Source organism: Cyrtonyx montezumae, unplaced genomic scaffold, assembly GCF_038088225.1.
Source record: "Cyrtonyx montezumae isolate F1298 unplaced genomic scaffold, pur_monq_1.0 scaffold_7, whole genome shotgun sequence".
NCBI classification, from domain to species: Eukaryota; Metazoa; Chordata; class Aves; order Galliformes; family Odontophoridae; genus Cyrtonyx; species Cyrtonyx montezumae.
The window spans coordinates 33844944-33863463 of record NW_027072078.1 but is presented as its reverse complement, the minus strand read 5'-3'; the positions used below and the strand labels follow the sequence as shown (position 1 = coordinate 33863463).

The 18520-nt window shown below is 38.7% G+C and overlaps 1 protein-coding gene across 7 annotated transcripts in view; it reads right to left on the bottom strand.

The window, feature by feature from the left end:
- The window catches only part of MBD5 (methyl-CpG binding domain protein 5), a 322289-nt gene that overhangs the window by 266636 nt on the left and 37133 nt on the right, over nucleotides 1-18520 (bottom strand). For all 7 annotated transcript variants that reach the window (XR_010623110.1, XM_065751353.1, XM_065751357.1 and 4 more), the window contains exon 2: nucleotides 10894-10991. The gene's annotated coding sequence lies outside the window, so the exon portion shown is untranslated. The remainder of the gene's footprint in view (nucleotides 1-10893; nucleotides 10992-18520) is intronic.

Here is an 18520-nt window from a genome sequence, read left to right as displayed (position 1 = left end):
TATTACAAAACACACTGCAAACATATCTAAAGATGTGTCAAATCTAAAAGCAGGTGCAGATATCTCAAATGACACACAGATCCAGAACGTGGCAATGAAACACACTATAATCAATACAACACTGTACTTTGTGAAAGTAACAAGAAAGCTTTTGCAGTTGTGCCATCAGTTTCCACAAAGCCAGGACCTAACACAGACTTAATTGCTTATGATCCCTGACTGTACCCTCAAATGCCTCCTTTAAAATTGCCTTTCCATCATTACTAAATGATCATTTAGTCCAATGCTAAAACATACAGTTCAACTCGAGATTCATGTTTTATGAACTTTTATTCCTACATGAGTTGACACTTCTGTCAGTCCACCGAGTACACTGTACCTTCTCCCTTTTCCTTTGGTGAATATATCCATTATTCTACATATTCCATGACCTTGAATTTGAGCTAAGGCTTACTGCAAGGAATACATCCCTCTAGCACAACCCTACTCCAAGAGCTGCTCCCTGTGTGTAAGGCAGAGCCTGCAGCCTCCTGGCACCTCTCCTTGTCTTCTGTCATTCACTCCAGTGCCACTGAGTTCAGGTCTTAGGCTGAGCAGTTAAACTGGTTTTAGCTTCTTACACATTTGGTTCTGAATTTAGGAGTGGATCACGGAGGAAGAAGTCAGGACCTTCTTTCCCTTAAGACCAAAGTGTAATCTTCCTGACTCGCCCCTGACCAGAACCAGACATCACATAGAGCTTCAGCTGCTCCTTCAGGATTGCTCTCAGGGCACCAGACAGCCTGTGCTGGCCACACTGCCTCCCAGGGATGCTGTGCGAGCTTCTGACTGGAGCACAATCCCTAAATACACAGCAGTGCAACCATTTCCCATCACAAAAGTTTAACTATATATTTGGGGCAGCCTTAATAAACGTTCTAGCCTTCAAAAGACTCTCTAAATTCTATTTAACATCTAGCGTATTGTTTCCATCAGCAAAAGGGGGGATAAAGTAATAAGGCATGTCAGTAGCACAGCTGGAAACTTGGTACACTATGCATCAATTTTATACTAGACAGCCACAGTGAAGGTATGCCACACTGCGCTTCATTTACTGGATCACTTAGAAATAAATGGTTCTCATAAACTTTTCCAAATCGGCACTACTACTTCTTGCCAAACAGTGAAGGAAGATGCCCAAATGTGTGCAGTGGAAGGAGATGGAAAAGGCATACCTTGCTGTAACAACAGGCAGCAATACAACTGTGAAAGACATTTAATAACTACTAACACATAGAAGCCCATCTCAGTGAAAGGTAGAACTGTATTCAAGTTAGATTAAAAGCAATTTCATACTATAACAGAGAATTAAATGTGCAAACAGTTTTCTAGGTAAAACTGTGTGCACGTTAGCATTTCCAGGCAATGAAATAAGATCTGTTAACTTTTGAGTAGGCAACCTTTAATCTAGGTTCTGCAAGAAGTGCCAAAGGAAGTCAGAAACCTGCCATGTCATCCCTTCTGGCCTTTGAGTTTTTAAATTTCCCTTATTCCCTCTCAGCTGGGGAAACACAGACCTGTCTCAGACAGGAAAGTAAAATAAGCCACATGGAAATATAGACAGAAGAGACAACTACATCCCACTGGAAGGCACCACTCCCATCTTCACACAGAGATGCTTTTACAACATGTATTTCCAGTTTGAATGCATCTTATCATTGATTAGCAGCACTCTACACTTTTGCAGAAGTACTTAAATCAGACTTTGTGCACTAAGCATGTACTGGTAGAGCCTACTACGCTCGGGAAAAGAAAAGCAAGAGAAAAGCAGCTTTCCCTTCTTTCTCTTTGCTTCCCAATGGAGCACTACCCAACGTGGTGAACATTCTACATCTCTGGACCTTGCTGCTCGAGTACCATCAGCTAGTCACATCAAATTCCCTGCAGTTGAATCCGTGTTGGCTCATCTGTAATTACAAGGCAGCTCTTATGCTTTCAGATGGAATTGTAGCCTGGCATTCCTGTAGTCCAGATCAGAGCTACTCATAAAGAGTGCACAACTTTGTATGTGTAAAAGGGACAACCTAAAAATCTAATCTGATCTCTGACATAATACAGGGCATCGAACCACACTTGGAAAGAGCTGCGTCAGGACCAGTAACTCTCTCACATGAGAGCATTTCACAATACCATATGCTATATGCAGACAGCAGTGTCACACAGGAGTCACAGTGGACATTGACTTCATTATTTCCAGTTTAATTGAAAAGTCTTTTTTTTTTTTTGTAAAATGTACCTATGTAACAACGTAAAGGAGTGGCCTACTTTGATAATAAGAGACTAGAAAGATCTTTCTTATGTCTTATGTGGGGGAAAAAGATCAAGCACGTTACTAGACCTTATGTGCTGCCAAAACAAATCATCAGTATCCTGCTCACATTGTGAATACAAGGTTATGTGTTATTATCATATCACACCAACTAAATAAAAACACTTGTGTTCAGTAAGGTGTCCCTACCACTCTGAACACTTAGGCAGAGACCGAACTGGCTTCGTCATGTGAAGCAGCACACACTTGTAGAGATTTGGAAAGACTATTTTAAATCTTTGGCCATCACAGAAACTCGAGAAAAGAAAATGAAGACAAGAAAATGGTCCTTTTCATGTATGCACTATCATGTATTTTATCATAAGTACCACTGAAAAGATGTCAGAAAGAAGTATGAAGCAAACATCTCAAATAGAGAAAAGCATTTCAGTAACCACTGCATTCTGTACCATCATCGTAAGTAAGGAAGTAAGGTGCCTGGCTGTGTTTTCACTCAAATCTTTCTAAAAGAAAAAAAAAATTTTTTTGTAAGAAAAAAAACAAACCACACAGGATTTCAAGCATGAGGGCTATGCACAGTCTTATCATCACTCACAAATGACCACAGAAACAGATAAATATTGGCAATGTTGCATTTTTTAAGTATCATCTCCTATATTACACTACTTATACTACTAATTCTTGCTTTGAAGTTTTATACATTTACTCAGTATACTAACTTGCTACCCTGCAAGAGGCACAGTTTGCAATTGCACAATACAAATAAATTAGTAATATGTTTCCAAGTGCCTCTCTGCAGAAGTGGCATCACTTCTTCCCAATGATTACTTTTTAAGGATCAGAACCTATTTTAATAAATACTAACTTTATCAAGGCGTGTGCTTCAGTTTCTGCTGATGTAATGGTTAAAGTCAGTTTATGAAGACTTTTACACTGTCAGAAGTATTATAACCATTAGAATGTTATTTGAGTAGGATGATCTCCTGATTGATCTTCCATACTGGTAAAATAATGTGGCAGTATCACCTCAGTTAATGCTGAATTCATCACGTTTCCCAGCTAATAGCAGATAGCTAAACTCCTGCAAGTCAACAGAAATACTAAGTTTTCACCAAGCAAATCTTCAGCAGTGAAATTTCATACCATGTACAAGGTACTCAAAAACTTCAGCAAGGCCTCTTGAATATCTGAGCTTTAGAAGTCCATAAGGAGGCCAAATGTTGGCATGGAATTAATGACGAAGTGCTATCTCTCCCTCCCAAAAAATTATGACCACTATTTTGAGTTGTTTCCACGTTACAGAGCTTTCATTTGGGCAGTGTGTACCAGAAGGTGTTTATCTGTTCTGGAAGACATCAAACTTTCACATCTACAGAATGAAGAAGCCACCAACTTTGACTAACGTCTTTATCTATGTGTTGAATTTCCTTTCAGACTATATAACATTTCTTCTTCAAGAGATGAATATACAACAACATCTGAAGCATATGTGTCTTGGGTATTTATTTAATTCTGTACTGTCAGAATACAATATAAACTGGAAGTTACTGTGTGAGACCTTCATTCAGCACAATGAGCATCTTCCATCCAGAACACCTACATCTTGGATTATTCTAGGCTGCCATTATGCTTGCTGTCAGCTGTTCATTTGCTACAGAATCTGTGCTATAAAAAGCCACTCTCTGCCACTCAAACTCTTAAAGTATGGTTGAAATAAAACTGAAGCGTAAAGAAAACTAAGATACATAGCTGAATCAGTGTCTACATTGTAAACTGTATACAACTTCTAAGAAAGAATTAGTAGTGTAAGCAAAAAACAAATTACCTAAGAGAGGTCAAGTTACATACATTATAATACACAATATTAGTTTTTTCTCTTCTGCCTTTTATTGAAGGGACACCTGTAGCCAGGTTTCCTTCTCAATTTCCTGTTCTTTTTTTCAAAACAGCAATTATATGAGAACCACTGTGTATCTACCTTCTCATAAACTATTTTCAAATCATACATAAGATTCAACCATGAGCATTTATGTGTCAATTGTGTAAAAATAATAGCATTTTGTTCTTTAAACAACATGCATCTGAAACGCATTATGGCCACTTTGGTAAATTCATGCTGGGATTCAAGTCCTGGATGGTTTTATTTCCTGTATAAAGAACTAGGATGGATGAAGCTGGTAAAAAAAAAATATATATATATATTTTTTTTTTCCCTTTACCCTTCAGATTGAAAGTTGAGTTCACTAGTTCTTTTTTTTTTTTCCTCCAAATGTCATCTATTTGACATTCATACACTGATGATAAAAACCACGTGAAAACTTAACGAATCCTGTGAAGTGATGCAATCTCAGTCTGGGACACTTAAAGTTAAATCAAACTGTGACGGTTACTGAACCAACTCAGTGAATATCTTGTCTAACTGATTTCTTTAACTGCACTCTGAAAACTAAGTTTAAAAATTCTGTTTTGAATGACAATTCTGAAGCATCGCCACAGGTTTTCAGAGGAAGAACGTCTCTCTTCTTTAGAGATCTCGCATTAGTTTAAATTTAAAAGCATCACTAGTTTTAATTTAAAAGCCTTTCTCTGAACTGGGACTCTTCAAGATGGGACAAAAGATGTTTGTGAGATTCGCTCAGATCAGGAGAAATCTGTCTGGGAAGATGCTTCCCTTTAGCAGAAATATGCTGATAGAAGCCAGTTGAGTCTGAAAAATGATGACATCTTGTTTCAAGACAAAATAGCAAAAACAATAATTAATTTCAAAGCTCTTATTTCTCACTGCAGGAAAGCAGCTGCAGCTCTAGCTATACTACCTGAATTGCAGAAGATGGAGGTACAAGGCCAGGTGAGATCTAGGAAAATATTCGTGCCCCAAAGTGAACATGTCAACCCCAAACCAGGGCTGTACACAAAGTGCACTTGGGAGTGGAAGGAATTCGTGGCTTCCCACCATGCCTCTTACAGAACCATATTATTGCACAATGACTGCAAGAGCTGGGCAAGCTCCTGAGTGCTCTCCTGCACTGAAATGGGCACAGGAGGTAGGAACCACCCTGCCAGGCCTCTGCTGCAGGGGCACTTGTGCCTGGAACACAGGAACACACAGTCACTGATCAGGATCCAGCTGGCTGACAAGGAAATGCCTCTTTGCTTTTCTTAACTGCTCCTATAGATTTTCACTATGATAGCAAGCCCTCAAGCCTACCAAGGATGTGAATTTATAGTACAGGGAAAATGAAACAAAACAGAATAGCAAAGTGGAGAGGTAAAAAAAAACCCAACACCACATCTAAAATCAAACCTCTGCAACCTTTCAGGCCAAATTCCCATCAAGAAAACCAGTGGTTTCCTAGGTTTCCACTAACAGCTGAATTTAAGATTTGCTACCCTTTAGCTTCTTTTTCAGAACACTATTGTTTCAGATGGAATCATGAAAGCAAAATCAAAATTCTGAATACAGTTTGTTGGTACAATGGAAATGAATAATTCTGTTTATCTTTGATAATGTGCTCCAAATGCACTGCTCCTTTAAGTATTTTGTAAAATGTGCCAAATAATGGCAGCATATCTATCAACTGTTATTTTAAACACACAGCTCTTGCAGGACAAACAAAGATGAAGTGACTTAAAATTTCCAAACACTGCAGGAAAACATAAGGATTATCATTTGTAAAACCATCTAACGTGGACAGAAATAATATAAGAAATCAAAAGCTCCTGGTGACATGCAGGTTACTGGGACCGTACGAAGCTAGCTCCCAGGCAACTAATTCAAAATCCGTGTGCATGTACATCTAGTGCTGATAAGAAAACATATATTAAATAAGGTGAGTTTAAATAGTTGTTCTATAAAACTACCGAGAGAGAATGACCTCAGTATCATAAACCTTTGCATTACTTCCAGATTTTACACTGATATTACAATCAAATAATTGAGATTAGCTCATTTACTAACAAAAAAATGTCTGAAAATATTTACTTTTTTGGGTTGTTCTCTGGTCCAGAGCTACAAACAGAGCTACAAAATGGAAAGCCTTTGCAGTTTAGAGTATTTGTTTACAGAGTGTTTCAATGAAACAGCAGCATGTATTTGATCTGGTGAGAAGAGAAGGGGATCACTGATAGCAAACTCACTGCTCTGCTGAAACGTGAAAAACTTGGCGAAGGAGGTAAAAAAATGTTCTGCTACGGCAAAGAATGGCTTATTAAATCTATTATATTTAAAACAGACACTGAGGTTTGGCTCTAGAATGTACCTAAAAGTAGAGATATTACAGAGTAATATTATAGAAATATATTTTGTCAATAATTCTGTAGAATTAACTTTCAAATTTATTATGTTTTTTTTCCCTTTATTAAACTGAAGATAGTATAATTGCTTTGTATCTTGCATTACAGATAATAAGCTGTACTTTCACAAAAAATACCATTTCACAGTGAAAGATGAGAGAGACATAGAGAACTGACTGCCCTCAGAAAAACATCGCAGCCATGGGAAAGGCAACTGGGCTCTGTTTTAAGGAAAAACTGTCCCTCAACCCGGACTGCAGGCTGCTCCTGAGAGAAAATTGATGCAGCATAGCACTGCTCCTTTTCTGTTTTAGAATAATCACAGTCAAAACATTAGTAATGACACAGTTCTAAGAAAAACTGTTTAGAGAAGGCCTGCGTACACAAGGCCAAGTCATATGTTACATACTTCAGCACAATTAAACAGCCTTATAAATTCTGAAGGTTGGATGGTGAGGCCTGGGTTTGTACTCAGATGTATCACGAGTCCCAGAATTATGCAGCTCAGAAAGTTCTCAAAGCCTACATTACACGGCTTACAGCTGGAGATGGCACACGAGACTAAACACACCTATCATTTTATTGCACAATATGAAATTCTATCAAGCTACTAGAATTTTCCACGTACTGTTTAAAAAGATAAAACCCAAGGAACAGATGTAAGCCTCGCTCATACTTCTGAAGCTTGCATAACTATTTTCTATTTTATTAATGCTATATTTCTCTGACACATTTTTGCTCCCTTCTATGTGATTAACAAGAAAAAAAGTGAGGACTTGTAATGTGTAATTCTGGTTTCTTTCATGTGTTGAAATAAATAGCACAAATCAATAAGTGCCATCTCAGTTTAAGTACGAGAAAATCCAGTGTTCATACTAACACCACTATATGTGCATTAAAAATCTCAAATTCCACACTGTCTTCTACTACACAATTTAAGCTGCTTGAAACACAGAGTTTTTGAAATGTACAATTTCAATGCATAAACACACTCCAGAAAGGATGCAATCTGGCAGAAGATTGCCTGCAAACTTTCCAGAATTGCACCAGCAGCAGAAGACACACCACTGTCAGTGCCCACCTGCATGGATGTACCATGAGGAACAGGGGTTAAAATCTGTAGCATAATGGTATTGTAATCTGGGAAAGTATTTGAAACTAGGGAAGAAGGGTATTGTGCAAGAATGGATAATGAACCTGGAAGAGAAACTAGCTGACATCAAAAATTACTTGAATGAGGAGGAAAGAAAAGAGACAAGACAGACCTACATGACAGAGTCAGGACAAGATGTGTGAGGGAAGATAGGATATGATAAAAGTGGCTCCGTGGGAAGCTGGATATAGAGAAAAATGGAAAAAGGAAAGAGGAAAAGAAAAAGTAAGACGCCTTGACCCGCAGACCTTCCAATTCCTACACTCCTCATGAAGAACCACTGCTCTCGCTCTCTTCTTGATGAAATATTCTTCATGCAGCAAGAACTTTGGGGTTCTGCAGCTCCTATGGCAAACCCCAGCAGCTCAGCAAAGGGCTGGCAAGGAGAGCTCATAGAAACCGTTTCTGCACGAGGTCTGCAAGTCACAGATAGGGACCCTTTTGTCAGAAAGACATTGAGAAAACCTGTTGCTAAAAATATATCAAGGAACAAAGGCAAATTCCTAATTCTATCTTCATAGCAAGGTTTGAAAATTATACAGTGTAGAAGTTCTGGAACCACACACAGAACAATTAAAAATAACAGATAGCTGCATACTGATTAAATGACATCTATGTAATGCAAGGATTTCCTTCTAGGGAGGAGAGCATGTTATCATATAATTAAAGACTGCACGATAATGTGCAAGGTAGAAGAGGGTGAACCAAGGTCACTAAGGTTTTGAAGCATTAAGACTGCAAGCACAGTAATGCGTATTAAATACAAAGAGCCCCTACATTTAAAAATAGATCAAATGGAATAGAAACAATGTGTGCACGTACCTACCCAGCTGTGACCAGTCTAGTAATGGTAGGCAAAACAAGAACAAAACAAAAATCTAAGATACTTAAAATAAGAGCGAAATGTTTTTTGTTTTGAGCTTTCTGAGCTTTATCCACACGTATGTATTAAAGCTTCAGGGAACTAAGCAGTAAAACATTAACCCTGCAGACATACTTCCCTGTCCCAGCTTTTCACATACAACAAACATTTCTTCTTAACCGAAATGCACACTTTGATAATTACTCCTCCAGTCTTCCTTTACCAAGTTGTCATAGTTCCCCAGTTTAGAACAACTGAAAGGTACTCAGAGGTTGTCCTTGAAGGAAACAGTAGCAACAAAACCACAAAACTTAACCTCAAGATTGCACTGGTATAAGTAATATCTCTCAGCTCAGTACTTTTACAAGAGAAGGGTCTTCCATTCTGGGGGGAAAAAAAGAAAGAAGAAAAGGAAAAGAGAGGAAGAGAAAAGAGAACTGCCTTCATTTCTTTCTTAATTTGAGCCTTCCTCTAACAAACAGCTACTGTTTGTATCATTAGTTTCCTTGTTTTAGGTCATGTAATTCGGTTACGCGTGCCGCACTTCTTAACTCTTTCCCATCCGCTGTTCTCTTACTGCATCATCTAGAAGCTGGGAAAACCTAAAATGACACAAAATCCGATGGAATCACGGCTGTCTGAGCCCAGAAACATCTGCCAGCATTCACTGCATATGGTGACATACCTGAGCCACATGCTGTTTCAGTGCCCTTGCAGTAAAATGTGGGCTGAAAAACCCACAGTGGATGAAGGAAAAAAGGGGGAGGAGGTTACATACAAAACCTCTGACTTAAGTAAAATGACTCTCAACAGGAAGTTACAAAGAAATACAGTCCAAACACTACAGAAATGAGATACTTCATAACATGGAAGCAACACGTACCCTGACCCTGCGTGTCCCAGCCCTGATCCTCTGTCAGGCCAGGCTGGAGCTAACAACACAGTTCCAAGAATTTTCTATTCATCCTGCTTGAAAAATCAGTAATAAAGATCTGCAGAACAAGCTCTTTCCTAGCAGATCCTGGCTGCTTAGACATGCATAAAGAGAGAAAATTAGTTCTGAACGCTGAGCAAACTTTGCAGCAAGAGGCTCAGTTTTCACTGTACTGCATCACGTGGTGTTGTGCTGCAGGTGAAAAGAGTATCAATAACATCACAGCATCCTAACAACACAATTTTTATTCTCCAAATAAATAGCCAGTGAGAGCTATTCAAAGTTCAGAACTAGGTAGCTTATTAATGAACTTCTCCCTGCTCCTATTCAAGAGGATTTTACACATTTCATTTTGAAAAGCTGAAGATGAAGTTTCTGTATTCATATGTTCAAAATGAGCTGTACCCTCATTTTGGACTTGCCTATTGAAACAAAAAAAAGCAAATATGTAAATTTCAAGTGAATTAAAGTGCCCCATTAGGAGTTCAATTATATTCTGAAATTACATCTTAATTGGTTTGCTCATAGATGAGCTGTACAGCTAACCAAAAATCTACTACCATATAATCATTCCTAAATTTCAGATACTGCCACACATTAAATTAACAGCATATAATGACTGGGAAAATTAGCTCTATTGCCATAACAGAAATATTCTCTCCATGTTACCTCAAGTGTTTATATAGTTCATTTCATAATAAATAGAATTACAATAGTACAGATAGAACTCTCGTGCATCTGACATTTACGCTGGTCAACAGAAGTCCACACACTCAAAAGGAATACTATAAGCAGAACATACATCAGATTCATGTCTCTTAACTAATAAGAAAGTTAACTAATAAGAAAGAAATTACGTCTCTAATATCCCACAGAAAACTTTCATGAACTGTGCGCTTTGCCTTTTTCCTTTAATTCTGCTTAACTCTCATTTTTTGAGAAGTAAACCCCATGATGGAATGCTCTTCAGATTTCATTACATAAGGTTCTCCTGGTCGTGATCAGTATCACACACAGATATTGCAAATGATCTGTGGTACAAAAAAAAGGTTCTTGCTAAAGAAAGTATAATGAATAACATTACATTAACAACATATTAAAGGGAGAAAAAAAGGAGCTAAGGATTCATATTCTTATAACTGAACAGAAGAAAAAAATCACACTTTTCATATTGCTTACTTTTATTATGAGAATAAGCTTAAAAGATAAAACTTAGAACTTTTGGAAGCGAAGTACTCCCGTACTCCAGCTGTCGCTTAATTATGGTTAATACGTTATTTTAGAGGACAAAAGGTATTGAGCATTACTAACATGGAAATACATAGTACAGATATTTTACTTACCACTGCTGTCTGAAGGAAATAAATTTCAAAGATCTTGTCTGTAAATGACGTATCCTTCAGTATTGATATTGCCAATGATCACCATCGTCAGTAAGGATCTGAAGAGGAACACCACAGGAAAGTACGATGAGGTTAGCTGCAGTTAGGCTTGGGGTATTTAAAAATTGTGTTTATTTGTTGAGAAGGTAAAACTTGCACTGCATGCAACACTGACTTTATTAGGTGCTTTTATACCCAACAGCCCCACAGCCAGTACATGGGAAGGCAATTATCTAGCTGAGGAGTATAACAATTCATCCACATCAATATATTTAAGATGAAAGACATTGAATTTAGGAAATCCACTATCATTTGAAACCAAAAACAGTAATCGCCCCACAGGTTAAAGATTACAGAAAAAACAAACAAACCCAATGAAATAAATTGCAAATTAACATCGAAACATGATACTTTACATTCAATGACAATGCCAGATAGAAGAGTTAAGCCACCTCCCTAAACTTTGATTTAAACACAGCTTTAAGACAACCTCCCTAAAGATGATGGGTGGACTCGCTGCTATACGCAGCATTAGGCCCCATCCGTATCCCCGTAACCTAACATATGCTGCATTACTTCTTTCAGTCCACATTTAGCAACAGATGTCATTAACTAGGAGGCTAATCAAGTCAGAAAGCTTTCATCTTGTAAATAATGTTCCCCTCCCCTCAGCTGGCTCCATTTGGGTTAGCCTTTCTCAGGTTACGGAGGAATCCAACTTGGAGCAGAGGCAAAATTGTGCTAGCTCCAGCCAGGGCTGATCAGAAGCGACAGTAAAAGTCAGGCTAGCACATGCCACTCATTCATACTGATGTTTTCAGCATTTTTTTATCTATTTAGTCTTTCATTTATTAGCAAGCCAGGAAGATTTGTGTGTCAGCAGCCAGGACACGTGGAAGGCCAATAAGAGAACACTGGGGGCCTTCCATTGCTGCTTAAAGCTACCTCTAACAGCAAAAAAATGAAGTTTTTGCAGCTTATCTCTATGAATGGATATACGCTTTATAATGCTTTATCTGAATTGTCCACATTCATTTCTTCCAAGATAAATCCAACCCCCCCAGCTTCCATTGGCTCAGAAAACAACACTCTCAAATCAATTTCTTCCCCCAAACAAGTTATTGAATACTTAAGCTTTCTTCTCTTTCTAATGCCTCCAAAAACTTTAACATCCTCACAGGAAAAATAACTTCCAGAGCAGTCTCTGAAATAAAATTGTGCAGGCTACCGGTGTTACACTAGCTCTTTTTTTCCTAATGAAAAATTTGAAGAAGAAATTGGATGTACGCTGCACCCTGATGCTTGCCAAACTTGGAGTTGATGGATTGGTATGGAGGAAAAATTCCAGATAGAAAATGATGCTCTCAGAGTATTAAAAAACTGCTGTGCAGGAATTGAGAGCGCACTGCCACCACTTTCCTGCTGTGGCTCAGGATAGGGCTGAGGGGCAGGAGAGGAACAGAACCGTGTTTCCAACAACCCAAGGTTCCTGGAGCACCCCAAGGCCAGCAGCAGTTGGTGAAGGCGGCAGGCAGGCATCAGGGTAAGGCCACCAACCACTGTGCCACGATACAGCGGCCTTTACCTTACTGTAGGCAAATAGAACACTAAACCTCACTGCATTCCTCAGACTATTTCTACCTCAATAGGTCTACGTGCCACACAGATGTGACGTGCTGCTTTTGTTAGCTCTGTCCTTTACTCCTTGGATATGCCAAACCAATCCAGCTAGAGGACGACAGTGGTACGGAAGCCAAAAGAGCATCCATCACCAGCTCTGTTTTATAACTTCAGCTCAGCAGATGCTTATTGGTGGTTGCAAAGCAAAAAGCACACCTTCCAACAGGCAGGTCTTGAAATGCAAGCTGCACTCAGGCCTCAAGTGAAGCACTTTTTGTTTTTAAAGGGAGAAAACGAAACGTGGAGCAACTGCAGAGAAATAAAAGCAACATTTCTTTGCGCCATTTTAAGCCATTATTTTTCAAGGTGGCCCACAATCTGTGATTTGTTTCCCCTGAGAGGGACTTTGCACGCATAATATGGCATTGAGGCTTTCTATCAGTGGCCCATTAAACATAGCCTCCCATTTTCCTCCACTGAATCACATCCAAATCTCCCCAAAATTTTTAATGCCACTAAACAGATAGCTCTTTTGCCCATCAAGTAACTCATTCTCACTCTGTCTTCTGCATTAATAGATTATACTTTATTTTTTCTCCTAAATGTTGGCACTGAGCTGCACAAGCAAAAATCTGTATACTTAATCTTCACTCCCATTACAGATGTTATTTCTGAACCAGTTTTGTCACCTTTCTCTCACACACAAGTGCAATAGTTGTAAGGATATCATTAGTTTTGTTCTCATAACCTCACAGCCTTCTGGAAGGAGATGGAGAACTGAGTTAAAGAGAAGAAGTTTCTTCTGTATTGATCACATTTCAGGGGAATCTTGTGTGTTTCCTGGAACTTGTTTCTTTAACTGCACAGTGCCCAAGCATTTTTTTCTTCACATGATTTTATCATCATCTTAGCAGCCAGGAGCCAATATAATCCCACCTTCCACGGTGTGAACTTACCAATGAAATTAAAAAGATTATTTCTTTTTAGAAGACATTATCTTATTTGCAGTAACTGATTCACGTACACCATTTGACACTGACCCAAAGGACACAGTTACACTGCAATGGAAATAAATGGGACAGCCAAAAAGAAGTCTCCATGTGGACATTTTCCATCTGAGTGAAACTCTGTATTATCTACTCCTTAAATTCTCTAGCACCTTCTTTTGAATGTTGTTCCTCTAAATATCCTAGAGTATGAAGAGTTGGTTCTACAAGATTCTGCACACTAGTCTGGTGCCAACCCACAAAACATATGTCTCTGCTCAAATGTAAGAATCTGTTTTGATTTGATTTTCTTTTTTTTTTTTTTTTTTAAATTTCAATTTCTTCCTGGGCTGGAGACAAAGCATCTTACATAGACCCAATTCAACACTTAGGTATTCTTCTGAGAAAGAAAACTTTCCAAAACTCCAAATACACTTTGATAATTTATTCCCAAGCAGTAACTTCAAAGAAGCTAAACCATCTGAACATATCACAATTAAAAAAAAAAGTCAATATTCATAAATCATTGGGGATAAATAATACACTGGTTTTAGATTTTTTTTTGTTGTTTGTGGGTGCTATTAAGTCAGATTTATTTTTAACCTAAGCATTTTATTGCACAGCTATGTAAAAGCATCAATATGTTTTTCTAATGTCGTTAGCTCTCCGTTTGTTCCAACTGTAAATAGTTCCTGCACTCTGTTTCTGTATTATTTGAGTTATTTTCTGCTATAAATGTTATTGACACAGAATAAAGTATTGTCCAGACATTTAACAAAGTAACAGACTGAAAATTACAGTCTAGACCTCCCCCCCCGACCCCTCTATGGGATTTCCACAGGAGAGTCTCTGGTCCCACCCAGGTGAAACTGCACGTGTCTTCTGGTCCTGGTAGCTGCCTGCAACCACGCTACACAGGGAGTTTGCTTTTAATTACAGTGTCACAAATGCAAACAAAAGACACTAAAACCTCTGGAATTAAATATTTGCATTTGCTTCAGCAATTGAGCTTCTTGAAAGAGCCAGACTTTGCACGGCTATAAATCAAAAGTAACTTTGATGAAGTTACATGTCTTACTTTAAGTTACGAGGGTGAAAACCACGCTCAAGCTTCATACGGATGCTTGGGTATTAAAAGAAACCCATTAGCTAAACAGGTGCAAAACTTCAGCCCATTTGCTTTTAGATAAGGGAATACATGTTAGAGGCACTAGCACAGAAACACTACACAGGCTTGCAGTCTCCATCAGTCATCTGCCTCTGGGAGGTATGTTTCTGCTCGCTGCAAGAAAAAAAACTTGCAGTCTTACAAAGAGTATTCTACTCTAAGCTAAATGTACACAATAAACATTAGAAAACAGTATGCATAATAACATTCCTGCATACAGCTACACCAAGGTAAAGCCTTTTCTAAACGTCTTTTTTTTTAAGTGACAAGTTTAAGAACTAGAAGATGTGAAAGGCGCTGAGCAGATCTTTGTTTCCCAGCTTTTCGTTTTCACGCCCACAAACACCCCTCCCCACGCACCCCGCGTCTCAGGGAAGGCAGTGGGATGGCAGGAAAGCAACAGCAACAAGCACTGCACAGAACGAGCACAGATCCCTTCTCCTCTTGGTTGAGGATCTACAAGATGAGTTCAGCTGCAGAGGCACGCCACTGGAAATGAATTAGGAGGAAAAGCATCGGATTTCCTTTTGTGTTTTATGATGCAGAGGAGGAAGTTCCAATGTTTACTTTTTAATTAATATAGCTTTTAGCAATTAATAGTTTTAAGCAAAAGAATAAATAAACCAGCAATCAAACTAGAGACCAGCAAGTAAGAACTGATGAGAACACGCAACGGACGGCTCTGCTCCACTACCACTCTAAGAACAAATTCCATCCTGTTTTGAGCTGTTATTTACCATTTTATGGACATCACTGTAACAGACCTTTCTCAATCAGCATTAGAGAAAAAAGATGTCATTGTATGTGTGAGTTTAAAAGCTTCCTTAATGCTCTCACCAGCACGTGGCAAAGGTCAGCCTACAAGGCCCTTGAGAAGCCTCTAGCAATACCTAGAGCTCGTGTACCTTCTGTATCTAGTTACACTGAGACTTCACTCTTAATACAGTAAAAATTCCAGTGCTACTGAAAGTTCTGAGAAGCAAAACAGTATTTAGAGCAGATTCATCTAACTACATAATAAATAAATGCCATTTCTCTTCCAAACACAGTATCTGTAGTTCTTTCCTTCAGAGGTTCCTTACAAATACTTATAAAGCAGCTGATCTCTCTTTGAATCTCAACAGTATAACCTCGACAATTAGTAAAATTCTCCAGGGAGAGTAACTGCCTAATGTGCAGCCATCCCTGGAGAATCATAAGGCTTTCAGTTGTACATCTTAGAAAACTGTAAGTATCCTTTAGCCTACGCATGGCACAGGACAAACTAAAGAAAAGAAAGAACAAAAAACACCAAAACCCAAAACATTAACCCGACCCCAAGGAACTGTGCTCCTTGCCTCTGTCCTGCCCGGCATTATAATCTGCTGCAACACCTCTCAGTAACACGTGAGCATGATATCTAGACTTCTCCACATATTTGAAACTATTCTAATAGTAGAGCACTACAGCCTTATATCTCAGTTCAGGTGAGCAGGAGAAAGCTCCAGAATCACTTCGTACCTCCAGATCCCTGCACTAGGCTGCCCAACAGTGTCTGTACCGCTCCCTTGAGAGGCAGATGAAGTAGGGAAGGCATGAGGGAAGTGGAGAGGTTGAAAGAACAAAGCATAAAAAAAACCAGGCAAAAAAGCCATGATAAATTACGGATGTTAACTCTCACCCAATTCAAAAATCTACACTCTCATCATGCAATTCATTAATGTACAGTATCTGAACACACTGCAACATACATCCTAGTAACGGGGGTTACACTCTTTCAGGTAACCTCTGAAGGAGCGAACAGCTTTCACAATGCTTGTGCAATTGTATCAAACTTGTTCGAGAAGTGCAGAAAAAATAATAATATATAGATACAGAGAGAGAGAGACAGAGCCTTTGGTCTAATATATCTAAACAGAATTCTAAAGGGATGACAAATGCTGAGTAACATGACCTAATGAAGACAGCACTGAGAGATTCAAGAATCTGAGACCATTTGGTATCTGGCAGTGGTGTGAAAGAAGACTGGATCTGCAGGACTTTAAAAAAAAAAAGCATCAGGAAGCTCAAATCTACTGCAGTATAGTGAAAAAGAATCAGAGCTTAAGAATTTGAATTTTAAAATGAAAATATTTTAAAAAGCAGGAATTGAACTCATTGAAGTGAATCCAGCAGCTACATGTTTTCAAAGTGAAGCCTGAAGTCAAACTATCTACTCACATCTCACCCAGGTACGCCTCTGCAGAGTGATGTATTCAAGTAACCACCAAGTGACCTCACCAAAGGTGAAGCATCAGCAACTCTGAGTGATAAAACAACATATGGGGATCTTAAAATGGTCCAAACAAAAACCAAAACATGTTGCATCTGCGTGGCCACTCATGAGAACACCCACATACCTCAGAGCACACCCACAACTGCAATTTATCTCCCAAGTCATGTGAAGATGGCAAAGTTCTTAACTTGCACAAAACTGCAGCAGAGTGATTTAGTGCCCTCCTCGAAGGGTTGGTGCAGATGGAAACAAAATATGAAATGGTAAATTTTGTCAGCTGTAATCTCGTTGGTGTAACACTGGGAAGATGGTTCAAGTTCTGCTGGGAATGTGAATAGACATAAATCAAGAAAAATCAGTGAAGGGATTAGGAATATTTCCTAGTTGTTATTCTTGGATCGAAGATAGAAAAATACTTTTTGTAACGGTGCAGGCATTACTGTGCTTTACAGTGCCACGTTCTTCTGTTTGGATGGATCCACAAATACTCGCCTCCAATTTGTGGCAGTTGATATCTCCCTAACAGCATTTCATAGCCCCAGGGCAGCCTCTGTCTATAGGAAATCTGTAGAGAACTGATGTTATAATAATCATTTTTCTAAACATAGTAGTAAAGTCTGCAGGAATTGCATTATAGAACTGTAGACAGAAAAGCTTTGGGTTTTGTGTGAATATTTCCTGCCAGTACTCACAACTTACAAAGGTGTTACAGGTTGCACTGAAGTTCTCTATGTGGTCTGTGTTGAGAAAACTATGTAGTGACACAATTAGAAAATAATTAGCGTTCTTGAGCTTCCAGACACCGGGCGCCAGAAATCACGTCACAGAATCCAAACTACAGAGGACACCACACAGCATGTAAAACACTGACACCTCTGCAGTTTCAACTGTTTGAGGAAAGACTCTCCTCCAAAATTCAACTGGAGGGGAGGCAGAAAATGCTAGAAATGAAAGAACGTATGAATCTGTGACGATTACAAAGCAAAAAGAAAAACAAATCCATCTCTCTTCAGATGTGCCTCTTGTTTACTTTGCCTTTAAAGAGCTGAAAAGGCAATCAAGTGCAACAGAAAAATTGTATTAATTGGCTGATATTACGAGAGTTGAACAGAAGTTCAACAGTATCCTTTCATTCATTCAGCTGCAGCGTAATTAGTGCAAACAGCAAACTTTCATACCACGTTTCAGATACCAACAGGCAAAGTGCTACTGTTCTGCACCCCTCAGCACTACTCTTGCTCTCCTGGCCACTATAACTGACTTAGCACACATTATATGGAAGCATAAAACACCATGTTTATATACACTGCAGCAAGTCTTGATGAAATTGAAAAATTCCTGTCTTGGGAACTCATGCACAAAATGAACTTCAAGATTTAACAAAGCTAAACTAGTTGAGTGGACACTACATGGGAGCTTCCATGAATCTGTAAATTCATTTATTCAAAGGAACCAGAAAGAAGGGGCAGGAAAGCTGTTTCTATGAAATCTTAGAATTGTAGTTAGCAGGTTATTATTTTTTTTTCTCCATGAATTTCAGCTTCAATATTCAACTGCTGC